At 46.3% G+C, this 12,435-nt stretch overlaps 1 pseudogene; it reads left to right on the forward strand.

Moving 5' to 3' along the window:
• Positions 1 to 8,541: 8,541 nt before the first annotated feature.
• On the forward strand, positions 8,542 to 11,251 carry LOC121313930 (annotated as a pseudogene).
• Positions 11,252 to 12,435: the final 1,184 nt, after the last annotated feature.

The following is a 12,435-nucleotide window of genomic DNA, read 5'->3' on the forward strand; positions in this document are numbered from 1 at the left end:
GGTTGAGTCTTTCAAAATGTGGGATACAACGATTTTGAGATGCTAAACTTTGCTCCTACCCGTAGTTGTTTACACCGGATTCACATAGTGCTTCCAGGATTCGAACTTTATCAGCTATAGAAAGGTCTCCACGATTTAAAGACATGAGTCAGACTCAATACATTTACAACTCCGTTATGAAAACTGATACATAAATAGACATTGCGATGCGTGCGTGTAATGTATTTGTGTTCATACCATAGCCATAGAAATTGAGTGGCATTAAGCGGCAGAGAGTTGCTAATATCCAAAATCCATTAACATCTAAGTCTATGGGATGGGATTGGTTCCTGTGAAAATGTTGTTAATAACCGAAAGTTGTCTATATATATATATATATATATATATATATATATATATATATATATATATATATATATATATATATATATATATAATATATATATATGAGGAGAGAAGGAGAGAGGAGAAGTACACGACGCTCATCGAGAGGGTTAATCTGGCAATGACACCAAATGTACCAGCGGGACCAGTGATGACGGCCCCAAAGGCACGGGCACAGAAGATGATGGCAGAGGATGACCTGGAAGCTTACCTGGTCGCTTTTGAGTGACAGGCTACCACCGTGTCATGACTACAGGAGTTCTGGGCAAGGCTGCTGGGACCATGCGTGATCGGGGAGGGTCAGGCAGCATACCAAGCCATGACGGACAATGAAGCCACCCAGTATGACCCAGTAAAGCTAGCTATCCTCCGTTGTCTCAACGTTATGGGGGAAACACACCATGTACGGTTCAGGGAGTACCAAAGATACCAGGATACACACCCCAAGGTGGTCACGCAGAAGTTGTGTGACCACATGGTACACTGGCTGAACCCCACCAAGAAGACGAGCCTACAGATGGGCGAGGTGATGGTGGTGAAACAATTTTGCCATGTGGTTTTGGGAAACATGAAAACCCATGCATTAGTGGACACATGGTGTGGGCAGAATTAAGTTAACGCAGATCTCTTGGGCGGTGTGTCACGGCAGCCACAAGGTCAGGTGGCTATCTCCTGTATCCAGAGAGACATGGCAATATACCTCATCGTAAAAGTTTATTTATTAGTAGGACCGATAAAATGTCACCTAGTAGTTGGGGTTGCGGAAGGGCTACCACACCCAATAATAATGGGCCGACCGCACATGTAAAAATGGCAGAAAAATAAAATTGGAAATGATTGGTGATGTTTTTCCCTTTCAAGCTGAAATGTTTTCCCCCCTTTTTTATTCCAGAGAAAGTAAAGAGAGTCAGATCAAAAAATGGGAGGGAGCATTAATGAGACTAGGCTGGGGTCTGGTGGGAGAATGCTCAGAGAGTAACAAACACCAGTCAAACTGAGTCAGAATGCACTGTGACCAAGAGGACGAGGTTACTGGGCCATCCAGGGCAGAGGTTGCTCCAGCCCCTCTCAATATCAAACAATCAAATGGAAATCAACGCAGAAGAGGTTGCTCCTGTCATTTTTGGTGGCTATCACAATTGGACTGCACCACTCGCTTCTAGAAGGCTCAATTACCTTAAGTTAGAGCATCGCCCGTACCTCTTTGCTAACGACACTTTGTTGACTTTCTGGGATCCAGTAAGGTCACTCTTGAACCGTGACACGTGGAGGAGTGATAATAGCATATTCAACAAGGTCAGTTCTACCGGGCAAGTCAGAAAAAACATAATTGAACTCCTCAATTAACTTATGCAGCTCTCTTTGCTGATCTGGAAGTAACTGTTTCGCCAATGGAATGTCTCTGGTCAGGGTCCTACATCCTGGGGCTATAAATAAGGCCTCCCTTGCCTGCTAGGGCTTCAACAGATTAACATTGTAAATTTTGTGTTCATTCCAGGGATCGGGTTGGTTAATTTCATAATATGCCCTGCCTATAGCCCAAATCACCTCACACATGACACAGTTTGGATTCGGATGTGCAAAGGAGCAACAGTACTTTGTCTCCTGGATGAAAAGTTAGAGTTTGTGCATTTTTATTATACTGTTGCTCTTGCCAGTGCAACACCCAAATATTTGAAATGTTTAACCAGCAGGGTTACCCAATAAATTTTATATCCATATATTAAACTAAAATTATCTAAAATGTTTAATAGGTGAGAAAGTGAGCAGGGTACATTTTCAACAAATAATAACATGTCATCTGCACAGAGCGAGATGTGAAGTTGGGTAGTGCTGACAATGATAGGGTCAGAGAGCGCTGACAGACCGACAACTTGAGCCAGAGGCACCAATGAAAGTGCAAACAACAAAGGCAAGAGCGGACAACCCTGAGGAGTACCCCTGGGAATGATGAATTGGGAAGAACATTTATTTCCTGTGAACACATTGATGCCGAGGGGTTAGCAAACTGAACTTTAACAATGTCAATAAACTTTGAGTTCAAACACATCTAAGACTGACCAAAGATAATCCCACTCCAAGAGATCAAATGCCTTCTCTGCATCCAGTGAGAGCACAGCACAGGGAGCAACAATATCTGTAGCAGCATATAAAATATGAAGTAAACAGTGGATATTATCTGATACTAGATGGGTCTTGATGAATTAATTTAGTCATGCAGGTCTCGAAACGGCATTAGAGAACCTTAGCTTATAATTTAGAATCCGAATAAATCAGAGATAAGGGAAGATAATTCGTACAGAGTGGGATCTTTATTTTTTTAGAAAGAGGGAAATAACAGCTGTGTTGACATCTCTGCAAAAACAGCCTTTATCCACAGCATTTTGCATCAGCAGTTAAGCGCAAGTGGACCCAGCTGGGTCCAAAAGGTTAAAAATAATTCTGGAGGAATATCGTCAATACCAGGAGCATTACCCCTGCTCATACATTGAAGCACATATTTTAATTCAGCCAGAAAGGGGGCCCCAAGCGCGGCAGATTCAGTAGGTAAAAGGTATGCAAAGTTTATTTGAGAAGGATCCATTAAACTATCACCCTCTGTGGATTTATCAGCTAAAATATCTGCAAAATGTTTGTTTTTATGTAATCTCAAAGCGAGCAACTGGAAAGGTCTGCTGCCATTGAAGTAATAGGTTTGTCTCACCTTATGGATAAGAAACTCGAGTTTAAGTTGAAACCCTTCATTCTGCAGTAAAGAGGTATTAAAGAGCCACCTAGGGGCCCGTGTTAATGTATCAGATAATACAAATTTACAATAATTTTTGTTATGATCAGACAGGGACATTGGCAGTATCTCAGCATTATATACTTCAGAGAAGAGCGAATATGTTAGAAAAATGAAGTCAATCCTAGAAAAAGATTTAAATCTCGATGAAAAAAAATGTATTCTCTAGCTGATGGGTTAATCACAAGCCTGATATCAACAATACCCAAATCCAAGATAAACTTTTGTAGTGTAGATGATGCTAGCCGATGTGAGCTACCTTGTTGTGCAGGGGTACAGGGGTTCCCAAAGTGTAGCCGGCAAGGACGTTTGGTGCAGCCCCCTAAAAATTGCGCATGTAATTTGGGGGAAACTAATAATACACAGCAATCTAAGTTCATAAAAATTCCCTAACATACATTTCTTACATGTTTTGGATCAAATCTGGACCCTCTCAAGCCAATTTTATTAATTAAGTTGTTACGGTCATTATATGTGCACTGTCCCTTTAAAAAAAAAAATAATGCTGCCTCTAGTGTACAGTAGATTTGCCGAACTGAAGGAAAATAACATGGAACCTCCTAAGAAAAGAAAAAGCACTTCTACTTTTCTTAAATTATTATTTTGTCGTCTCCTGTCGCTTTCCACAGGGGGAGATGCTCAAAGACTGTGATATCAAGACGTGAAGGTACCATCCAAACAATGTTAGATTGCTTTATGCAGCTGAAGTAGCCAGCTAGCTTCTGTAATGTTAACAGAGCGACTGCAAGAAATGTTACGGTTCAGTATACAGGCACTTTTTCTGTTGTAGATTTTATTTGATTCTTTTAAGAGCAAAACTGTATTCAGCTTCAACTACATCGGGAAAATGCTCTTTGTACAGTATTGTAGTTTTGGTGTTCTTTTGTTAGGGAAAGTACTAGTGTGGTAACAGTACCCCAGCTACAGTTTAAAATTGTTACTGTTACATTTCTTTTTTGTACAGTATTTCTGAATAAGGCTACAGTTAGGCTACAGTACAGTAGCCAGAAAGATGTTATGTAGCAATCACATGTAATTGCATAAAAAGCGCCAATGTAATGGCAGATAATTTATGAATAATTAATGCTGCATTTTAAACAGAAATGTGTGATTATTTTGTTGATTTCAGAAAGAAAGAAAGAAATAAAAACATCAAGCTAAAATACAGTAACGTCTGTGTTTTATTTCTGCACATTTACTATGGAAATAACTCTAAATGTCTACACCATGGGGCAATTTACATCATTTGTTTAATCGATTTTTGCACATCTCAAGCTATTTATATGGTCCCCAGAGATTCGAATTAAGCAGAGTTCACTGTACATATATTCAGCTCTCAATGAAGTGGTTAGTTGTATAAGTCAAGATTTCTGCCTCACTGCTGAAGAATAACCCACAAGAGAGTTTATTTGGTATAGTTTGAAGAGTACCTATTTCAGTATTATCTTCTTTAATTGTTGTGACCAGGACAATGTAAGATGTGACAGCATGATATTGGTACTCAAACCTAAGCCTGCTGTGGCACCAAGACACAGGATAAAATACAAATACATTTCAAAGCTGGTGTGCAGTGGTAGTAAAATAGAATCCTAATTTAAATACAAAAATGTATAGGAAATAAAAAAAAGGTATGATTTGGGACATATTTCCATTTCATAAGTGGTACATTTTCTTGCGTGCCCCCCCCCCCCATCCCATACAACCTCCAAAAATGGGAAACCCCTGATCTAAAGTGTAGTTCATGACAGCGTTTATATCAGTACCGAGAACCAAACAAAATTTCGATAACTTCAATAACAAATTGGTCAACGCATTAAAAAAGTCTGATTCAAAAATAGTAAGGGCATATACTAAAACAAAAGCCACCTTTTTGCCAAAAATAATAGCTTTCAGGTAAGATATCGTCCCAGTCTCATCCTCCCCAGAACCTAGAATCGTGATTATGACACAAAACTACCAGTGCACCCTTGGTCTTATTATCAGTGGAAGAGGAGGCTACTGCATAAAAGTATTCTTGAGACTCCTGTATCATAGTGATATCTATTTTCGTTATACGTAATATATCCAAACAGGCTGGGAATGTTTGGTAGGAAAATTTAAATCTTTTGCATTCCAGAACAGGGTAGATACACTAATTATGGAAATCAAAAACAATCTTGACAATCAGGAAAATATGAACACGATTTCATATGAATAAAGCAGTTTCAGAAAAAAGTTTTAAGAATGTAAACCAGTGGTACAGTGGTAACCCTCCTGAGGTCCTTCCCTTCCCATCCCATAAAATAGCTCCAAGTATTAACATTCCTCTCTGTAATAGGGGAGACTTGGACTGGCTATCTGACGTATGCACGATGCTGCAGGAAGAGGGCGGCACACCCGTGGGATGCGCCTGCCAGTCATGGTGGTGACACAAAGAGGTGGGGAAGAGGGTGTGGGCTTCCCCTCTCTCTGAGTGGCTTGGAGGTGGGCCTTGGGGGGATTGCTGGGCTATAAATGAATGTTCTGTTGTTTCCTCAGATCTGCCCATCTAAACCAGACCGAGCCAGCGGAAGCGCGACTAGTCCCGACAGTGGACAAACGGGAAAGAAAATAAAAAGAAACTCAATGAGAAGACGCAAACGAAATAAAGAGAGAGAGAGGGGAATCCTTGGGCAGACCCCGTGTGCCAGGTAGTTGAGGAAACAGCAGAGTAGGACGGAGACCCAGGCCGTGAGGGTAGCAACGGCTGGGGTGACGCTGCTGAGTGCAGAACCCTTTTATTTGTAGTTTGATTATTGTGTTTTATTTTCCTTTTTTCTTTTGCCTTTTGTTTCAATTATTCTTTTGAGCACCTGTGAGTGCGCCCGTCCCTGGACTGTTTACCGCCTTCTGTATTCCTGTGGTCCTGTTTACCATAGTTGGTAGGCAGACCACGGACAACAGCGCCCTCTGCAGGTTAAACATAAAGCAACAGATAAGAAAAGTAAATAAAACCGGGCACCTGTGTGGTGTTCCAATTACACTTCTCTGTCTCCTGTGTCAATGAATTCTCCACCCTTCCACACCCTCCCACAGAAAAGACCCACCCCACAAAAAACAAGTATATAGCACTGGAAAATAAAAAAAAATCCAGTACTCCCCATCCTAAATAGTATCTATCCATTCCTCTGTAGACAGAGCAAGCAAACCTCTGTTCCAGTCCTCCCTTCACAAAACAAACTGTTGAAATCCCATGCTACGTATCCAATATAATTAGAGCAAAATAATCAAAGAAACAATATATTTACCCCAGCGTTGTGTCGTGAAAAGTCCAAACTTATGAGCTCAACAGAGCGCAGCCTAGGTATCAGTTTTTCCCTTTCTTTCCCCTTCATTTAATAACAAATTAATAAAAGTAATAATGATTGAAGTCCAGAAGGGTCCAAATTAGTAGTGACACTTCGATAACTACAACAGATGCCCCACCGATGTCGCCAGCAGATTTCGGCCAAATGAAAGAATCTGAGGATTCGTGGAATGATCAGCCAAGACTGAGGCATAGCCAACCTTTTTCATTGCATCAGGTTGCACCAGCAGGAGAAGGAGAAAAAAATGGAGGCCTGAGATGGTTCCAGGAGACTGAGAGAATCCAGGAAGGCTTGGGCGTCATCTGGGGACTGGAATAGGTGAACCTCAGTTGTGGTTGATCTTAAGAGATGTTGGATAAATTAGAAATGTTTGTATGCCACAGGAATGGGCAAAAGTGATAGACCGAGGGAAAGCCCTGCGGAGCTGTGCTCTGAAGTTACTATAATCCGGGAAGAGCTTGAGTTCCTTATCCGCAGAACGAGAAGTGTCCGTCCTGGCTGCTTGAAGGATAGCCTGGCTGTCTGAGTATCTTAAAAGATGGAAAATAAGTGTGCGGGGCCTGGCTTTTGTTTTGGCGTTGTCAGAGTAAATAGCTGTACGGCCTGTCCCTTACACTTGCTGCAGCGTTCAAAAAAAAAAAAAATCCCTTTTCACAATTAGGAAGACAACCACCAAGCACATATTAGTCCCATAGCACCTAGATAAGTATTCATCAGACACTGTACCAGCACTAGCTCTACGGGTCAGCTGACGTTTAAGTGTCTTGTGCTAGCGTTCAACGCTTGGTACTCACATTCTGCGTGGTGTCAGCACTTCGGTGCTCGGTGCAGCGCTTCCGCACTTGGGACTTGGTGCTCGGCGCTCGACGCACACACCTTCGACGCTCGATGCTCGGCGCTTCGACGCTACATGCTCGACGCTCGGCACTTCGACGCTACACGCTCGACGCTTGGCACTTCGCTGCTACACGCTCCATGCATCGGCGCTTCGACTCTCGACGCCACGATGCTCGGCGCTTCGACGCTACCCGCTCGACGCTCGGCTCTTCGAAGATCCATGCTCCACGCTCGGCACTTCGCCGCTACACGCTCCATGCGTCGGCGCTTCGACTCTCGACTCTTCGACGCTCGGCACTTCGACGCTACCCGCTCGACGCTTGCCACTTTGACGCTACACGCTTGACACGTCGGCGCTTTGACGCTAGACGCTCGGCTCTTCGGCTCTCGATGCTCGACGCACCTTCGATGTTTGTTGTGCCGCGCTCAACGGAGATGTCGGGCTTTCATCGCTGAACATCCTGTCAGGCAAAGCTGCCTGCCATGATGATTGTTTGGCGTGTCTTGGACCAGAACATGCCACATCCACGCTGGCGGATAGGGCCTTTTGCCACCTTTGTGCTGGCTTCCAGACATGCACCCTTTGACAAAGGGCTAAGAAATCAATGGGTGGGCACTCTCCTTCCTCGGGATCCTCCCACACCATTTCAGCCCTGCCTGCTCTCCACAAGCCAGGCCTCCCAGATTACAGCTGGTCAGATGTCCCCTACCAGACACGCTCGAAACAGAGGATGCTCTTACTCCCCTCATCACGACAGGCGATACAGAGACAGGTCAGGGGTGTTGGAGTTAACCTCCAAGATGTCTCAGTTCATGGAGGTTATGATGGGGCAGCAGTCCATCCTCATGTCCCTAGCCAATGCGGTGCCCCGAGCCCCAGAACAACCCACTGGGTCCGTCGCTAGCCAGCCTGTGGCTCCTCCACAACCTCCACCAGTCGCCTCCCTTCCACTGCAACCTCAAAAGGACTAGGATATCGATGAGGTTTCCAGGGATGCATCTGACATCCTGGAAGGGGACAGTATAGAGGCTGAGGTAGCCTCCCAGCACTCAGATCAGGACACTGAGTCCGAGGTGCTAGATACCGATGACCCTATGTAGTCTGTAGTGGAGAGAGCAACCCGCCACTTGGGCATCGATTGGCCTAAGACAGAGCTTCCCCGGCGATCACTGTTTGAGTTGCATTCAGCCCAGTCCCATCAGTCCAGGATGCTTCTGGCATTCTCGGACTTCGTTAAGGAGGTGCAGTCTACTTGGGGGGCTCCAGCCTTTGCCTTTACTATGCAGGGGGCCAGTGAAGCTGGTTTAGCGTCCTTCCCTCCAGTGGACGCTGCGTTCGCCGCGTTAGTAAAGATGCCAACATTATCAGGCTTACGAAAGACCCTACATGCCCTAATAAACAGTGCAGGACCACAGAGGTACACCTGGAAAAGGGGTACTCTGCGGCCACAGAGGCAGTCAGACTGTCTAATATAGACAGTTTACTGACGGTTTACCAGGCGGCACTCATTCGGGACCTACCTGAGTGCCCTTCTGTGGCCCTCAGAAGCGAGTTAGTCACAGTCAGTCAGCTGTTGGTGAAGCTAGCTCAGCTCAACGCTCGGGCCGAGGGCAGGAGCATCGCATCTCTGGTGGTGGCCAGAAGACAGCTTTGGCTCTCGCAGGTAAGAGTACAGGAGCCTGACAAGGCCCCTTTGCTGGATGCCCCAATTATACCGGGACACACATTTGGTCCAGCAGTGGAGGAGATGTTGCAACGCTCCGTCAAGGTGCGGGAGACATCGCAGCAAATGGCCAAAATGTGGCCAAATAAGTTGTTCCAGCAAAAGTGGCCTCAGGAACATCCATGGCGCAAGACACCGCCACAGCTGCAGGCGCATCCCCAGGGTAATAGGACCTCCCCCGTAGGTCCATCAGCACGCGGCCAACCTGTGTTTGCAAGACCGCAGCGCGTTAACTGGTGCCCTAGAGGCGGTAGCAGGCCACGTCCTCGTGGCTCTGGCCAGGCCCCTCATAAGCGAGCACAGCCAAAACAGCCCTGAAACATCCAGGCAGCTATTAGCCCACACCTACACTGTCCCACAGCTCCAGTTCTGGCAACAATGCACCAATGACATTGGGGTGCGCAAGACTATATCCACTGGGTACACCCTTCCGTTCCAGTTAAAACCTCCCCCCTTCCGGGGGGTGGTGGTAACTGTTGTGAAGGACTTGGTTTAGTCCTCAGCTCTGAATGTGGAAATACAGGCATTGCTCAGGAAGCGTGCCGTTCAACAAGTAGATCCTGATTTGATCAACCAGAGGTTCTATTCCAAATACTTCCTAGTGCCCAAAAAGGACGGCGGGTTCCACCCTATTTTAGATCTGCGAGTACTGAACAAATACCTAAAGCGGTTATCGTTCAGGATGCTTACGCACAGGCACATCATCCAGTCAGTCTGACACGGCAACTGGTTCATCACCGTGGACCTGATAGATGCGTACTTTCACGTTCCCATCTGTCCAGGTCACAAGAAGTATCTACGTTTCGCATTCCAGAGCAGGGTGTACGAGTTTTGTGTCCTCCCATTCGGCCTATCACTAGCTCCTCGAACCTTTACCAAATGTATGGATGCCATTTTAGCTCCCTTGCGGGCTCAAGGCATCCGACTGCTGAACTATCTGGACGACTGGCTCGTCAGCGCGCAGTCGAAGAAGCAGTTGGCACAGCACACAGTGATGGTTACAGACCATCTTCAGTGGCTAGGTCTGAAGGTCAATTCAGAAAAGAGCCACCTCATGCAAAGCCAACAGACTGAATTCTTAGGTCTGCATCTGGACTCAGTGTCCATGGAAGCGACCTTGTCGACACAAAGAGTTGCCTCCTGGAGCGATGTCTCTCCCTGTTCAGGTTGAGAGAAACAATCAGCATGGAGCTGTGTCACCACATGCTGGGGATGATGGCTGCCGCCTCACAAGCCTGTCTCTTGGGCTTATTACACCAGAGACCTCTACAGGCCTGGTTCAATGCCTTCGCGTTACATCCACGGAGGGACAAACACCGTAGGTTGACGGTATCCCGAACCTGCTGGGGAGCACTACGCTGGGTAAAGTTCCGTCAAACATCCGCCAGGGCGTGCGCTTGGGTCCCATCTTCCGAAGGGAGGTGGTTACGACCGACGCTTCCAACCAAGGTTGGGGAGCAGTCTGGAACAGCTCAGGAACCCGTGGAGTGTTGTCAGGACCCTGGAGGTCAGCCCACATCAATGCACTGGAACTCAGAGCAGTGGACCTCGCCCTTCGTCACTTCTTGCCAGTACTTCTAGACAAGCACGTGTTGGTGCGGTCGGACAACACCATGGTTGTGGCATATATCAACCACCAGGGCGGCCTACGGTCCCCCCGCCTTCACCAGATGATAACACGGCTGTTACTATGGGCACAGCCGCGTTTGACCTCTCTGCACGCGGTTCACCTACCGGGCAGAGTCAATTATGCAGCGGAAATCCTATCCAGAGAAGGCCCTCTTGCAGGGGAATGGTGTCTCCAGCCTCAGGTGGTAGAGCGCATCTGGGAATGGTTTGGCATAGCGCAAGTAGATCTCTTCGCTTCGCAAGAGACCATGCACTGCCCCCTATGGTTCTTGGTGAGGGACCTCGACAGCCCCCTAGGAGTTGATGCACTGGCTCATGAATGGCTGCCAGGCCTCCTATATGCGTTTCCATTGATTCCGATGCTCCCCGCCTTAGAGAAAGTCAGGGTAGAGCAAGCAACAGTGATCCTGGTCGCTCCTCGGTGGCCTCGGAGGATGTGGTTTCCGAGCTTGATGCAGTTGCTACATGGTCAACCGCGGGAGCTTCCCCTGTGAGCAGACCTATTGTCCCAGGCCGAAGGACGGCTTTGGCATCCGAACCCCAAGCTCATGCAGCTATAGGCTTGGCCCCTGAACAGGAGCGCCTGTCAGCCTTAGGGCTCTTGACGGCTGTGATTTTGACCATTCAGAGCGCTAGAGCGCCCTCTACTAGGTCGCAGTACATGTACAAGGTGTTCCAAGACTGGTGTCTGGCGTGGGGCCATGACCCAATATCTTGTCCTATGGCAGTGATATTACAGTTTCTTCAGAAATTGTTAGATGAAGGGAAATCTCCCTCTACATTTAAAGTGTATTTAGCCACCATATCAGCTTGTCATGTACACATTGACGGGTTATCACCAGGTTGCCATTTTCTGGCATCGCAGTTCCTCAAGGGCTCAAGACGTTTGCGACCCCCAAGAACGACCAGTTTACCGTCATGGAGCCTTGACGTGGTGCTAGAAGCCCTTACCAAGGCACCATTCGAGCCTCTCCACACTGTGGATATGAAGCTCATGTTTATTAAAACAGCGTTTCTGCTGTCAGTGATGTCAGCCAAATGTGTCAGTGAGTTACATGCACTGTCAGTGCATCCCTCATGTACTCATTTCGCAGGAGACGGTTCTAAGGTCTCCATGTGCCCAAATCCAGCCTTTTTACCAAAGGTCATATCTCCGTTTCATATGAACCAGCCAGTCGAGTTGATGGCGTTCCATCCACCTCCTTTTTCTACACATGCTCTGCTCCGTGCGGGCATTGAGGTGTTATATTGACCGTACAACGACCGTGAGGCAAACAGAACAATTTTTCATGTGCCATGGTTCTAAGACCTTGGGTCAGCCATTGTCTTACACGGCAGCTTGCGTAGAGGCCTATCGGCAGCTTTGCTATAAAGCTCAGCCAATCCCTACTGCCTGACGGCAATGTCCCATCCCTTGATAGTTATTTTCTCTTTCAGGGAACCGGGGTTGCATCCGTAACCTATCATTACAAATATTGACGAGTGTGCGAATGCAGGTCTCGCAAATGGCAGACAAGTCCGGATCAGTCTTATTTTTCCCCCTTAGAGGGAGAAGATTTTGAGAAGTCTTTTTTTCGATGAAGTCGACATTCTTGGAAAGTTCAAATGTCAATACATATATGAAAGATATAGCAATAGACTAAAACCTTCTCAAAGAGCAAAATATGAAAGGGGAGGCAAGGACCTAAGCTGCTATCGCTCTCACAGGTCATGTGATCCCTGAAAGTGTTCTTATAATAATTTAAAGTGT

Source organism: Polyodon spathula, chromosome 4 (assembly GCF_017654505.1).
Source record: "Polyodon spathula isolate WHYD16114869_AA chromosome 4, ASM1765450v1, whole genome shotgun sequence".
Taxonomy (NCBI): domain Eukaryota; kingdom Metazoa; phylum Chordata; class Actinopteri; order Acipenseriformes; family Polyodontidae; genus Polyodon; species Polyodon spathula.